General features: G+C 34.7%; 1 protein-coding gene across 3 annotated transcripts in view; it reads right to left on the bottom strand.

Moving 5' to 3' along the window:
• The window catches only part of LOC128238548 (uncharacterized), a 40,912-nt gene extending 36,030 nt beyond the window's left edge, over positions 1-4,882 (bottom strand). For 2 of the 3 annotated variants that reach the window (XM_052954582.1, XM_052954584.1), the window contains exons 1-3: positions 4,780-4,875; positions 2,155-2,191; positions 1,239-1,341 (exon numbers count right to left, since the gene is read on the bottom strand). The gene's annotated coding sequence lies outside the window, so the exon portion shown is untranslated. Of the gene's footprint in view, positions 1-1,238; positions 1,342-2,154; positions 2,192-4,779 lie in introns of all 3 variants that reach the window. The other variant, XM_052954583.1, reaches the window with a different exon arrangement.
• Positions 4,883-13,043: the final 8,161 nt, after the last annotated feature.

The following is a 13,043-nucleotide window of genomic DNA, read 5'->3' as shown; positions in this document are numbered from 1 at the left end:
AACATGTAATAGTGTGACGTAGACAACTATACAAGAACACGTTTATCCTAAACCGAACAGGTGGAACATGTAATAGTGTGACGTACACAACTATACAAGAACACGTTTATCCTAAACCGAACAGGTGGAACATGTAATAGTGTGACGTAGACAACTATACAAGAACACGTTTATCCTAAACCGAACAGGTGGAACATGTAATAGTGTGACGTAAACAACTATACAAGAACACGTTTATCCTAAACCGAACAGGTGGAACATGTAATAGTGTGACGTAGACAACTATACAAGAACACGTTTATCCTAAACCGAACAGGTGGAACATGTAATAGTGTGACGTACACAACTATACAAGAACACGTTTATCTTAAACCGAATAGGTGGAACATGTAATAGTGTGACGTAAACAACTATACAAGAACACGTTTATCCTAAACCGAACAGGTGGAACATTTAATGTTGGGACGTAAACAACTACACCCCAAATACCATGGTCCTACTGTACGCATGTTGAACATGTAGTATTTGGAAGTTAACAACTCGAAGTAAACAACTATACCCCAAATACTATGGTCATACATTTAGCATGTTGGACATGTAGTATTTGGAAGTAAACAACTATAACAACCAGCAGGTTGAACATGGAAAATAAGGAAACATAGGCGTATCCAACATTGACCAAGTTGATCATTATTGTTATATTTGAAGTTAAAAACTATCACACAAACAATATTTTCTCAGAGCTAGCCGACTGAAAATGTAACATTGGGAAAACAATTATACCTAAATAAACACAATAATTCTACAATTAGCAAACAACAATACTCCGAAGACGACTGTTTATCTTTGTCGGCATATGAATACTACTTTTTATGACAATAGTGTTCGTCCATTGTAATATTATAGTTATGAGATCAATAGTGAAGATTCCACATAAATACACCTTTATATTTGTAAAATAAATATGTTCGGTAATATGTCGATATAGAACAATACAGATAGCTATAATATGTCCAATAGCATGCTCTAATGCTATTATATATCTTTGTCGTTAGAAAATCAAAATACATCCACGTATAAATCGTGAGCAAGACCTTGCACGTTTTGTTTTTGAACTACAAGTGAACATGTTAAAATTAACATATTAGAATATTGCAAGAATGCGGTTAATAATTCTAGCTTGGGTAATAATATTGAAGTATGTATATTCACGCACGTCATAGAAATATTGGGCGTACCTTGCTTGCTGTGCAGTCGTTATTCTTGAAAAAGTTCAGCAGGGCATAGTCCATGTACTGTTACACGCATTTTGAAATTTCACCTTTTGATAGGTATATCAATCTGAAAAGAAAAGAGAAAATATCGTAATATCATTTTAGAATCGGTTTTATTGGTATATTAAGCAAAACAAATTGCCTTAGACAAACAATATAATATGTTCAAAGATGGCCAAAAATAAAACAGTCTACATCACAATTATTTTCTGTAGTTATAACTACTACTTAAGAACAATTTAGTAAAAGACTCAATGGATACAAATTTGTTGAGAATGTTAAAAGTGATTCAGGTCATACTCCGTTCTCAGGTTAGTAATCAGAGGAAAAAAATGATTTCCAGGTTTGTATTATCGACTAAAATGTATCAAAGTTGTCTTAACATATATATAGTCATTGTCTAATGACGATCGGGCGTTTGCTATGAGGTTCGGTGTTCTGACTGATTCCTTTAAAAGGAATTAAGGTAAACATCTGAAATTAGCGTGATTGAATCTGACAAGAGTATATAAGACGATTGGTTCTGCCACAAAAAAATCCATTGCTATTGCAATAATAACACGATACTTCGACTTAATGTTCGAGCAAATAGCACTTAGTCGGTAGGTTTTTGAGTAAGTTCCATTATAATATACAGACACAATATTATGATATAAATATTGTTATATAGTGTTAGTCGTATTTTATAGAACATTGACTCGCGGTTTAACTGGTAATCAAAAAAAGAATGTTCGATTCTGTTTTATTTCTGAAAGGCTAGTATATTACTTACTACAACTACAAGATCTAATGATATTCGATATATTTTTAAATAGTTTAAAACATATTGATAGAAAACGCAAATATTTATATATACATATAAGAAGTAAAGCATAATTACCGATCTCGTTATCCATAAATACACGCTCTGTAGTACACTGAAGGAATAATTCAATGTTTAGATGTCAATGTCTTGATAATTGATTCGTAAGTCTTTACAAAATATATGGATTTATATTTGAATGAAAGTTGCTCATTAGAAAAGATCTGTCAAATTTCTTTCGGTAGTAATTGTAAACAACGAATACACGAAATATTGAAGCGAATCAGTTGGAACGACAAAATAAAATAATCTTTCAAAGTTGTTCTGTAAGACGAAACCTTTCCTTTGTTATGAATATGTGGTTAAAATATCAAAACATACATAAAGAAGATCCTATCGTTTATTAAATGTTGACTACTTAATATGGCTTTATACGCAAGCTTATGTAGCCTACATTTTTCTGTAAATATAACGCAAGTGTGCACCATTAAAGGGACTAGAACCCAGATGGTTCCAAAATCGGCAAAACAGTATTTCCTCAAAACAACTATAGCACTGTCGGAACGAGCTAGTATTAAACCGATAATACTTTTCTTTAAATGAATAAAGTAATATTTTGTCGCTGTATCAGTTGACCCGTTTAAAAGTAGCGCATAATAGTTTCACAGTTTACAGTTTGTATATGTACCATGTCAAAGTGACGTGGCTAGTACAGATACATATACAGTGGTAGACAGACCCAGTAAATATCCAAATTGGAAATAAGCACAAAATCGAAAGATACATGTGTCGTAAACGATGGTATACATCAGTTATTAAAATATCAATGTTATGATTTTTTTCTGACAAGTTTTCTCTTTTTGCATTTGCATCAGCTGGTGTATAGTCTCTGTAATGTTATGTCTTTAATATCGAACACTTGGGAACCCTGCTGAATCTTGTATACCCATATTTGGATGCAAGGCAAGTATCCTTACAATGAAACACAGAAATCAGACCCAACCTCAAACGAGCTTAAGTTTACTCGCTGTGAATGAACAGTATATAAAAGTGAAGTTGATGGACTAAGTCTACGAAATGTTTGTGATTTAAAGGCCTAGTTTAAGCCTACTATAAGTGACCCCACCCTAAAAAAACAAAAAAACCCCACTGTGTTAAGTACACAACCTCTGTTTATTGATCTTAATCTACTTGCCTTGTTCCCTCTTATCAGATCACCGATCTGAGTATCCTGCTGTGCAGTTTTGGAAGTTTTATTATAGAAATGGACCATAATCGGCCCTGAGCCAATAAACGAATACACAGGAAAAAGGCCCCTACTGTAACACCAGTGCAATTAGCAGGAGATGCACAACAGGGGATTATCATCCCAAACATTCCATAAACTAGACCTTTAAATACCTAAAATATCATCTTCATTATATGTAATATTTTTTTTTTTCTATTTCAACATCTCCCCGGGGACTTTTATCAAGACTCAGTTTACATATAAGTGGCATATTGTATCAAAAACATATTTAATGAAAAGATTATTTTTATGAAAGGGGAGCAAATGTATCTTAAATCTTAAACACTGCTCATGGTCATTTATATGACTAATTAGTTGCAAAAACATGTTAACATTTAGAACGTTGAGTGAGACCTAACACTGATTACACCAGTGAAAATCAATACATGATGCTTTAGCCTTTACAGGAGACTATTAATAGTGCATGTTATATGTGTACCTAATACATTTAGTGATATTTCTTCACTGTTTATGCACTTAAATGATATTAACGATGCGATAAATGTAGATTTGTGTTTATTAACACATGGTTATTTATATTTAAGGCTTAATAAATAATGAAGTTGACTCTTTTTAATGGTATATCCCTTTACAGATGTAGAAGTAAACATGCAACATATTCTGTTTTTGCAGTAATAATAATAATAATAATAATAATAATAATAATAATAATAATAATAATAATAAGAATAATAATAACATTTATTATTATAATAATAATGATAATCATATTTATACTTATACTAATACTAATACTTATACTAATACTACTAATAATAATAATTATAAAATAAAACAAATATTCGGAAAAGAACAAGGAAGTTAACTGTGCACGGATAACATCGTACATGTTTTGACAGGTAGTGATTAGTTAATATATGAAAGCCGTTTTGGTGAAAAAAAACCCAGAAATTATTGACTATATTAGCTGAGTTTTAAACCTTAAAATAAGGTTAAATAAGATATATGTAAGAATTGCCAATACACAGTCAAGCGTATTTTTAGTCAGGATATTTTATTTTAAATTTCTTTCACATAGATCCACTTTCTTAACTTGGCCTATTATCGAATTTAAAGTAAAGGGGAACAAGTATTGCCCGGGTTTTCTGAAACATCGGTTACTTGCCAATATTGATTATAGTTTAAAGTGTACACATGCAAAGTTTTAAGCCAACAGTTTTTTGTTTGTAAATATAAGCTGGTACAGTTCACATTATTTTGACGGCAAGAGTGGTTTAACTGATTTATAGATTTATGTTAGACTTTAATCTGTCTGAAGTCAGAAAAGCTAGAATATATATATATATATATATATATATATATATATATATATATATATATATATATATATATATATATATATATATATATATATATATATATATATATATAAACCAGAAGAAAGTCATATTTACCAATTTCAATATCCAAAATATCCACAAACACACACTCAGTGGTATACTGAAGCGATAATTATTTTAATGTCAAAATATCGGGAAACGTGAAACTTGAGTGAAGTCTTTACAAAATATTTTGAATCAATACTTGAATGTAAAATGTTCAATAGCACTTTCATGAATAGTTAAACACTTTAATGAAGGAGTCAAGGTATTTCATAACAAACAATTGAAGAGTTTATGATTATTGAATTGGAAGGTCCAAATCATTCTATGATTCTTGATTTGGTACAATGTATTGCTTTCTTGATATTATATACATATATTATACCGTCATATATGTATTTTCTAGGTATTTTCTAAAAAATTGGTCAATTTATGTGAAGATAAACGCTTTGAAACGAAGGAGACTACGTTTCATTAAATTTTTTGATTGTACTTCTTGTTCGTCGAATTCTGACCATATGACTATAAGTCCTGAATTGATGTTTTCAAACTTAAAACAAAATATATTCATGATAAAAAAACGGACAAGAAACTAGATATACTTGCAGTCAAAATTTTATAAACAAGAGCTGACGTAAGACAGCGCGCTCGACTACGCCGCTTTGATTTAGATGTGAATTCAATAACGTGTGCCTGTCAAAAGCAGTTAAAAACCTAGCAGTTAAGAGGAATCGGGATGTTAAAAAACCGGGTCTTTAATGATTGGCAGATATTTAATTTCAACTGCTTTCTTCTATTTTTTGTAACAGTAACCTTGATCCTAGGGCCCAAGAACACAATCCCATGGATGCCCTTCTTATTTCTACCTACATATCAAGATTGATCACAGTTTGTCAACCATAACTAAAGCTATTCAGTACCAAACAGTGACCTTGACTCTAAGGGGTCAAATGACTACCATCTATAAACTTTTCCTATGTACTAAGTTTGGTCAAACTATGTCAACCCTTACTCAAGTTATTCAGTACTAACCATATCTTTATTTTTAGCAACAGTGTCCTTGACCTAGACCATAACTCCTGGGGCCCAAATAACAATCTCATGAAAGGTCTCTATAAACTCTTTATATATACCAAAATTGGTCGCAATATGTCGACCCTTACTTAATTTTTTAATACTAACATGTTTTCGTTAAAAAAAGTAAATTTTACCTTGACCTTGATCCGAGAAGCCTCAAAGGCAATCCCATGAAAGGTCTTCATAAACTATTTCTATGTACCAAGCTTTGTCACTATATGTCAACCTAGCTAAAAGTATTTGATAAATTAGGTGACTATTACGCTGCCCTCTCACCAGCCAGTCCGAACAATGACGAAAATCATTCTAATAACTTGTTTTTCCATCGTGAAAACCTGGTTAAGGATTTAAAATGTGCCTGTCAAGAGAAATAAAAAAAAATGTCAATCAAGGGCCATATTAAGTCAACTGAATGAAGGGTATAGACGTTGGTTTCATTAAAATCCCAACTTACCCTAAAACTTTAACCTACCCTAAAACTTTAACCTAAGTTCCTTATTCAATCAGGGGCCATAACTTGTATTTAGGGTCATGTGAAGTTATGTAACCTCATTGTGTGATGGTCCTGAACAGCTGTGTGAAGTATTTAGTTAATTGAATGAAAGTTATAGAAGTTATTAATAAATATCCCAACCTGCCCTTAATCTTTATTCTAAGTTCCATAAATAATTAGGGTCCATAATTTGTATAAAGGATAATAAGGAGTTATCCTACCTCATTATGTGGCGGCCCTGAACAACTGTGTGAAGTATTAAGTGTATTGAATGAAGGTTATTGGCGTTATAAGTGAAAATCCCAAATGGCCCTAAAACGTTAACAGGACGCCGACGCTGACGCCGGGGCATGTAGCATTGCCCTCCCTATTCTTCGAAAAGTGAAGCTTAAAACGGCAAATTTGAAAATCTTAAAGCCATTTTATCTAGATTTGTGAGCTGCATCAGATGGATATACATAAATACATTTTATATAACTGTATTTCTATACCTTAAAGTAGTACGCTCTGATACTCCGGTGAAGCAATAGATATGCCGGTAAAGATAACGGGCGACGTAATGTTGGGTTTTAAATATGCACGCTTACTCTCATATAAGATTTACCATTATTAACACAATCGTTCCATATACAAAAAAAGAATGAATAAATGACGAAAACAATGGTTCTTATGAAGGATATCGAGTTTAGTTTGAACTTATGGTGCAAAAGAACACGGCTTTTCAACCTAATGAGACGATAGTAGATCACAGTAAGCACTCACAAATCATTTAATTTTTTTTTTGCGTTTACAGCTATGTAAAGCATTTAAGCAAAATTGTTAGCAGTATTTAATATTTTCCATAAATGCATTTTTAATAAGTTGTTTAAGGTTAATCACTCAAAATTTATGTTTGTTATACATGTGTATGTATTGATATTGAATGATAGTGTCACTTTAAAATATGTATTATAATATGTAATGCCTTATATTAATGAGCTAAAATATTATACTGCTATTACTTCTAAATATTAAAATTTGAGTTATATCCGACGCAGGTTATTTTAATGCATAATTCCCCATTTCGTTATCCTTAAGTACAAGTTCTGTGGTACACTGAAGGAATAATGCAATGTTTAGATGTCAATGTCCTGAAAAATGATACGTAAGTCTTTACAAAACATATGGATTTACATTTGAATGAAAATTGTTCAAGAGAAAATATCTTTCAAATTTCTTCTGGTAGTAAATTAATTGTACAAAACGAATAAACGAAATATTGAAGCGAATCAGTTGGAACGACAAAATAAATTACTCTTTTAAAGTTGTTCTCTAATACGAATTTATATGCAAAAAGCTACAGAAACTTGCTCAGTAGCAAAAAGGTTTAAACATAAACCCGGTTTAGTGTATGTATGTATATATATGGACACAAGAGCTGTCACAGTATGTATCAATATATATTCAGCTCTTCAATTAAAATATTTACCTTTACAGTCACAGAGGGTTGATGGATGAAAAATTGTTGAAATACAATGATTTGGCAGGACATATCTTACTCTAAACTTTATTATATCTGTATAACACTGTCATATACAATGTAATATGAAGTATAATCTGATATTGCTACGGAACACCATCTTATTTCCCACATGTTGGTCGTGTGATCTGGAAACCATTTGTATGATACTTTTTTCAGCTCTTTTCCCTCCCTATTTTAAACTATTTGATGGCAGTACACGCGTAAATATGTGTCCCTTCGACATTTGACATATAGTCTGTTTTGCTGCTGACTGTAGCAGACATTCTCTGGGAATCGTATACCATCTTTCTTCCCCAGTAGCTCGGTCATCTTGCCACTGGGCAGGTCCAGGCACATAATGTTGTTACTGTAAAAAACACAGATGAGCAGCTGCTTTACCACTGCTATGTTTTCTCCCGGACCTATCAATTCGGGGTCTTGGAATGTCTGAAGGATGTTCAGGTCCATGTCCAGCTTAGTGATTGTGTTCTTGCTAATGTCTGATACATATATCACTGCGTCCCGGCCTTCACTGACCACACTCAGGTGCGATGAAAAGCTTAACACAGACTGTCCACTGTCACCACTGTCTATCTTCTTCATCACTATCCCACGCATGTCAATTACCTCCACCTTTCCTCCCCTGTAAGACACTATCAACCTATCATCGTGGTAACCAATACCTCGACAGTAACCATCCACCTTGATGATTTTCTCAAGGGTGAGTTGATCCAGTGCCACTAGGAATTGAATACCTCCTGTAATATCGGATATTGGTAAACAGACAGCCACCCTGTCCCCGGGGAGGACACACATGCCCATTGGGTTACCTGGCACACTAACTTGGCACATCAAGTTGTTGGTCCGCAGGTCAACCATTTTTATTTTTCCGTTGTTCCAATCAGCCAGAAGCATCTTGTTTCTATGCAGGAGGAGCATTTTGATTTCTTCGCAGACTTTGCGGTCAAATGGAGACTTGGCTTGTATGGGTGTGTCTGCCGTGAACTTCAGGCTAGTGAGATCTTCAGGTTGCCGCCCTTTAAATTAGAAGATAAATTACTTAACAATCGTATTATATCAAACGGTCAAATCGTCTGGTTTTAGTTATTTGCGTTTTGCAGAGGACTATAAGGTAGTGGGTTTTGCCACTCGAAGCTTTTTTATTGCGAGCAAAAACACTAAGTGAAATGTGTTGGGTGGTTTTAATTTGGCAGAGATAACTATCTTTTATTTAATCCATGTTTGTTTGATTTAGTCTTTCAATTAGATTGACAACGGCGTTCTTAATTGCAAAGATAATATTAGTAAATTTTAACATTTTGATGGACACAGCCTGGTTGGACAAGATTTTTGGAAAAGTAAATAATATAGCAATGTAAATAGGGTTTAGTTCAATAATTGTCTTTTTTATTATATCAGGCCTAATTCGAGATAAAATCTTATTAGTTCAATAAGTGTATTTAAAAAAACCACAAGTTCAATGTTTGCATATGAAAGGTTGAATTAACAATTGAATGATATATAAATTATGCAATCAAATTTCTATGATGTCCCATTATTTGTTTAGTGTATGATGGATGCCATACTTCTCACACTACGTTACTATTTAGGTCTTTTGTTTATAGTACCATTCCAAAAGCAAAATATAAAATATTTATCTTAATCGAAAAATCACAAACAAAAGTTTGTTTTTTGTTTTTTAGAGTAGATGTGGTAAGTATGTGTTGTATGCAGGAGATGTCGCAAGTATATGGTGTATGCCGTAGGTGTCACAAGTATGTGGTGTGTGCAGTAGATATACTAAATAGGTGTTTTATGCTATAGGTGTCGCACGTATGTAGTGTATGCCGTAGGTGCTGCAAGAATGTGTTGAATACAGTAGTTGCTGCATGTATGTGTTGTATGCAGTAGGTGATAAAAGTATGTGTTGTATGGAGTAGGCACAGCAAGTATGTGTTGTAAAAAGAAGGTGTTGCAAGTATGTGTTGTATAAAGTAGGTGCTGCAAGTATGTGTTTTATGGAGAAGGTGCTGCAAGTATGTGTTGTATAAAGTAGGTGCTGCAAGTATGTGTTTTATGGAGTGGGTGCTGCAAGTATTTGTTGTATAAAGTAGGTGCTGCAAGTATGTGTTTTATGGAGTAGGTGCTGCAAGTATGTGTTGTATAAAGTAGGTGCTGCAAGTATGTGTTGTATGGAGTAGGTGCTACAAGTATGTGTTGTATAAAGTAGGTGCTGCAAGTATGTGTTGTATGGAGTAGGTGCTGCAAGTATGTGTTGTATGGAGTAGGTGCTGCAAGTATGTGTTGTATGGAGTAGGAGATGCAAGTATGTGTTGAATAAAGTAGGTGCTGGAACTATGTGTTGTATGAAGTAGTTGCTACAAGTATGCATTGTATGAAGTAGGTGCTAAAAGTATGTGTTGTATGCAGTAGATGCTGCAAGTATGTGTTGTATGCAGTAGTTGCTGCAAGTATGTGTTTTATAAAGAAGGTGCTGCAAGTATGTGTTTTATGGAGTAGTTGCTACAAGTATGTGTTTTATAAAGTAGGTGCTGCAAGTATGTGTTTTATGGAGTAGGTGCTGCAAGTATGTAATTTATAAAGTAGGTGCTGCAAGTATCTGTTGTATGGAGTAAGTACTGCAAGTATGTGTTGTATAAAGTAGGTGATGCAAGTATATGTTGTATGAAGTAGGTGCTGTAGGTGTTGCATGTATGTGTTGTATAAAGTAGGTGCTGCAAGTATGTGTTGTATGGGGTAAGTGCTGATTTTATGTGTTGTATGGAGTAGGTGCTGCAAGTATGTGTTGTATAGAATATGTGCTGCACGTATGTGTTGTATGCAGTAGTTGCTGCAAGTATCTGTTGTATACAATAGGTGCTGCATGTATGTGTTGTAAGCAGTAGGTGATGCAAGTATGTGTTGTATTGAGTAGGTGCTACAAGTATGTGTAGTATGCATGTTGTGCTGCAAGTATGTGTTATATACAGTAGTTGCTGCAGGTATGTGTGGTATGGAGTAGGTGCTGCATGTATGTGTTGTATGGAGAAGGTGTTACAAGAATGTGTTGTATGGAGTAGGTGCTACAAGTATGTGTTGTATGGAGTAGGTGCTGCATGTTTGTGATGTATGCAGTAGGTGTTACAAGTATGTTTTGTATGGAGTAGGTGCTGCATGTATGTGTTGTATGGAGTAGGTGTTACAAGTATGTGTTGTATGGAGTAGGTGCTGCATGTATGTGTTGTATGGAGTAGGTGCTACATGTATGTGTTGTATGGAGTAGGTGCTGCATGTATGTGTTGTATGGAGTAGGTGCTACAAGTATGTGTTGTAAGCAATAAGTTCTGAATATATTTGTTGTAAGCAGTAGGTGCTACAAGTACGTGCTGTATGGAGTAGGTGTTGCATGAGTGTGCTGTTAGCAGTAGGTGCTGCATGTATGTGTTGTATGGAGTAGGTGCTGCATGTATATGTCGTTTGGAGTAGGTGCTGCATGTATGTGCTGTATGGAGTAGGCGTTGCATGAGTGTGTTGTAAGCAGTAGGTGCTGCATGTATTGTTGTATGATGTAGGTGTTGTATGAATTTGTTGTATGGAGTAGGTGCTGCATGTATGTGTTTTATGGAGTAGGTGCTGCATGTATGTTTCGTATGGAGTAGGTGTTACAAGTGTGTGTTGAATGGAGTATGTGTTGCATGTATTTGTTGTATAAAGTAGGTGCTGCATTTATGTGTTGTATGGAGTAGGTGTTACAATAATGTGTTGTATGGAGTAGGTGCTGCATATATGTGTTTTGTGCAGTAGGTGCTGCATGTGTGTGTTGTTTGGAGTAGGTGCTGCATGTATGTGTTGTATGGAGTAGGTGCTACTTGTATCTGGTGTAAGCAGTAGGTGCTGCCTGTATTTGTTGTAAGCAGTAGGTGCTACAAGTATGTGCTGTATGGAGTAGGTGTTGCATGAGTGTGCTGTAAGCAGTAAGTGCTGCAAGTATGTGTTATATGGAGAAGGTGCTACAAGTATGTGTTATATGGAATATTTCTACAAGTTTGTGTTGTATACAGTAGTTGGTGCATGTATGTGTTGTATGGAATAGATGTTGCTTGTATGTGTTGTATGGAGTAGGTGTTGCATGTATGTGTTGTATGGAGTAGGTGTTGCATGTATGTGTTGTATGTAGTAGGTGCTGCATGTATGTGTTGTATGGAGTAGGTGTTATTAGTATGTGTTGTATGGATTAGGTGTTGCATGTATGTATTGTATGGAGTAGGTGTTACAAGTATGTGTTGTATGGAGTAGGTGCTGCATGTATGTTTTGTATGGAGTAGGTGCTACTTGTATGTGGTGTAAGCAGTAGGTGCTACAAGTATGTGCTGTATGTAGTAGGTCTTGCATGAGTGTGCTGTAAGCAGAAGGTTCTGCATGTATGTGTTTTATGGTGTAGGTGCTGCATGTATGCGTTGTATGGAGTAGGTTTTACATGTATGTGTTGTATGTAGTAGGTGCTGCATGTAAGTGTTGTATTAAGTAGGTTTTACAAGTATTTGTTTTATGGAGTAGGTGCTGCATGTATGCGTTATATGGAGTAGGAGCTGCATATATGTGTTGTATGGAGTAGGTGCTATATGTATGTGTTGTATGGAATAGTTGCTGCATGTATGTGTTGTATGAAGTGGGTGCTGCATGTATGTGTTGTATGGAGTAGGTGTTACAAGTATGTTTTGTATGGAGTAGGTGCTGCATGTATGTGTTGTATGGAGTAGGTGCTACATGTATGTGTTGTATGGAGTAGGTGCTGCAAGTATGTGTTGTATGGAGTAGGTGTTGCATGTTTATGATGTATGCAGTAGGTGTTACAAGTATGTTTTGTATGGAGTAGGTGCTGCATGTATGTGTTGTATGGAGTAGGTGCTACAAGTATGTGTTGTATGGAGTAGGTGCTGCATGTATGTTTTGTATGGAGTAGGTGCTGCATGTATGTGTTGTATGTAGTAGGTGCTGCATGTTTGTTCTGTATGGAGTAGGTGCTGCATGTATGTGTTGTATGAAGTGGGTGCTGCATGTATGTGTTGTATGGAGTAGGTGCTGCATGTTTATGATGTATGCAGTAGGTGTTACAAGTGTGTTTTGTATGGAGTAGGTGCTGCATGTATGTGTTGTATGGAGTAAGTGCTACAAGTATGTGTTGTATGGAGTAGGTGCTGCATGTATGTTTTGTATGGAGTAGGTGCTGCATGTATGTGTTGTATGGAGTAGGTGCTGCATGTA

This window comes from Mya arenaria, chromosome 6, assembly GCF_026914265.1.
Source record: "Mya arenaria isolate MELC-2E11 chromosome 6, ASM2691426v1".
Classification (NCBI taxonomy): domain Eukaryota; kingdom Metazoa; phylum Mollusca; class Bivalvia; order Myida; family Myidae; genus Mya; species Mya arenaria.
This window is presented reverse-complemented; position numbering and strand designations above follow the sequence as displayed.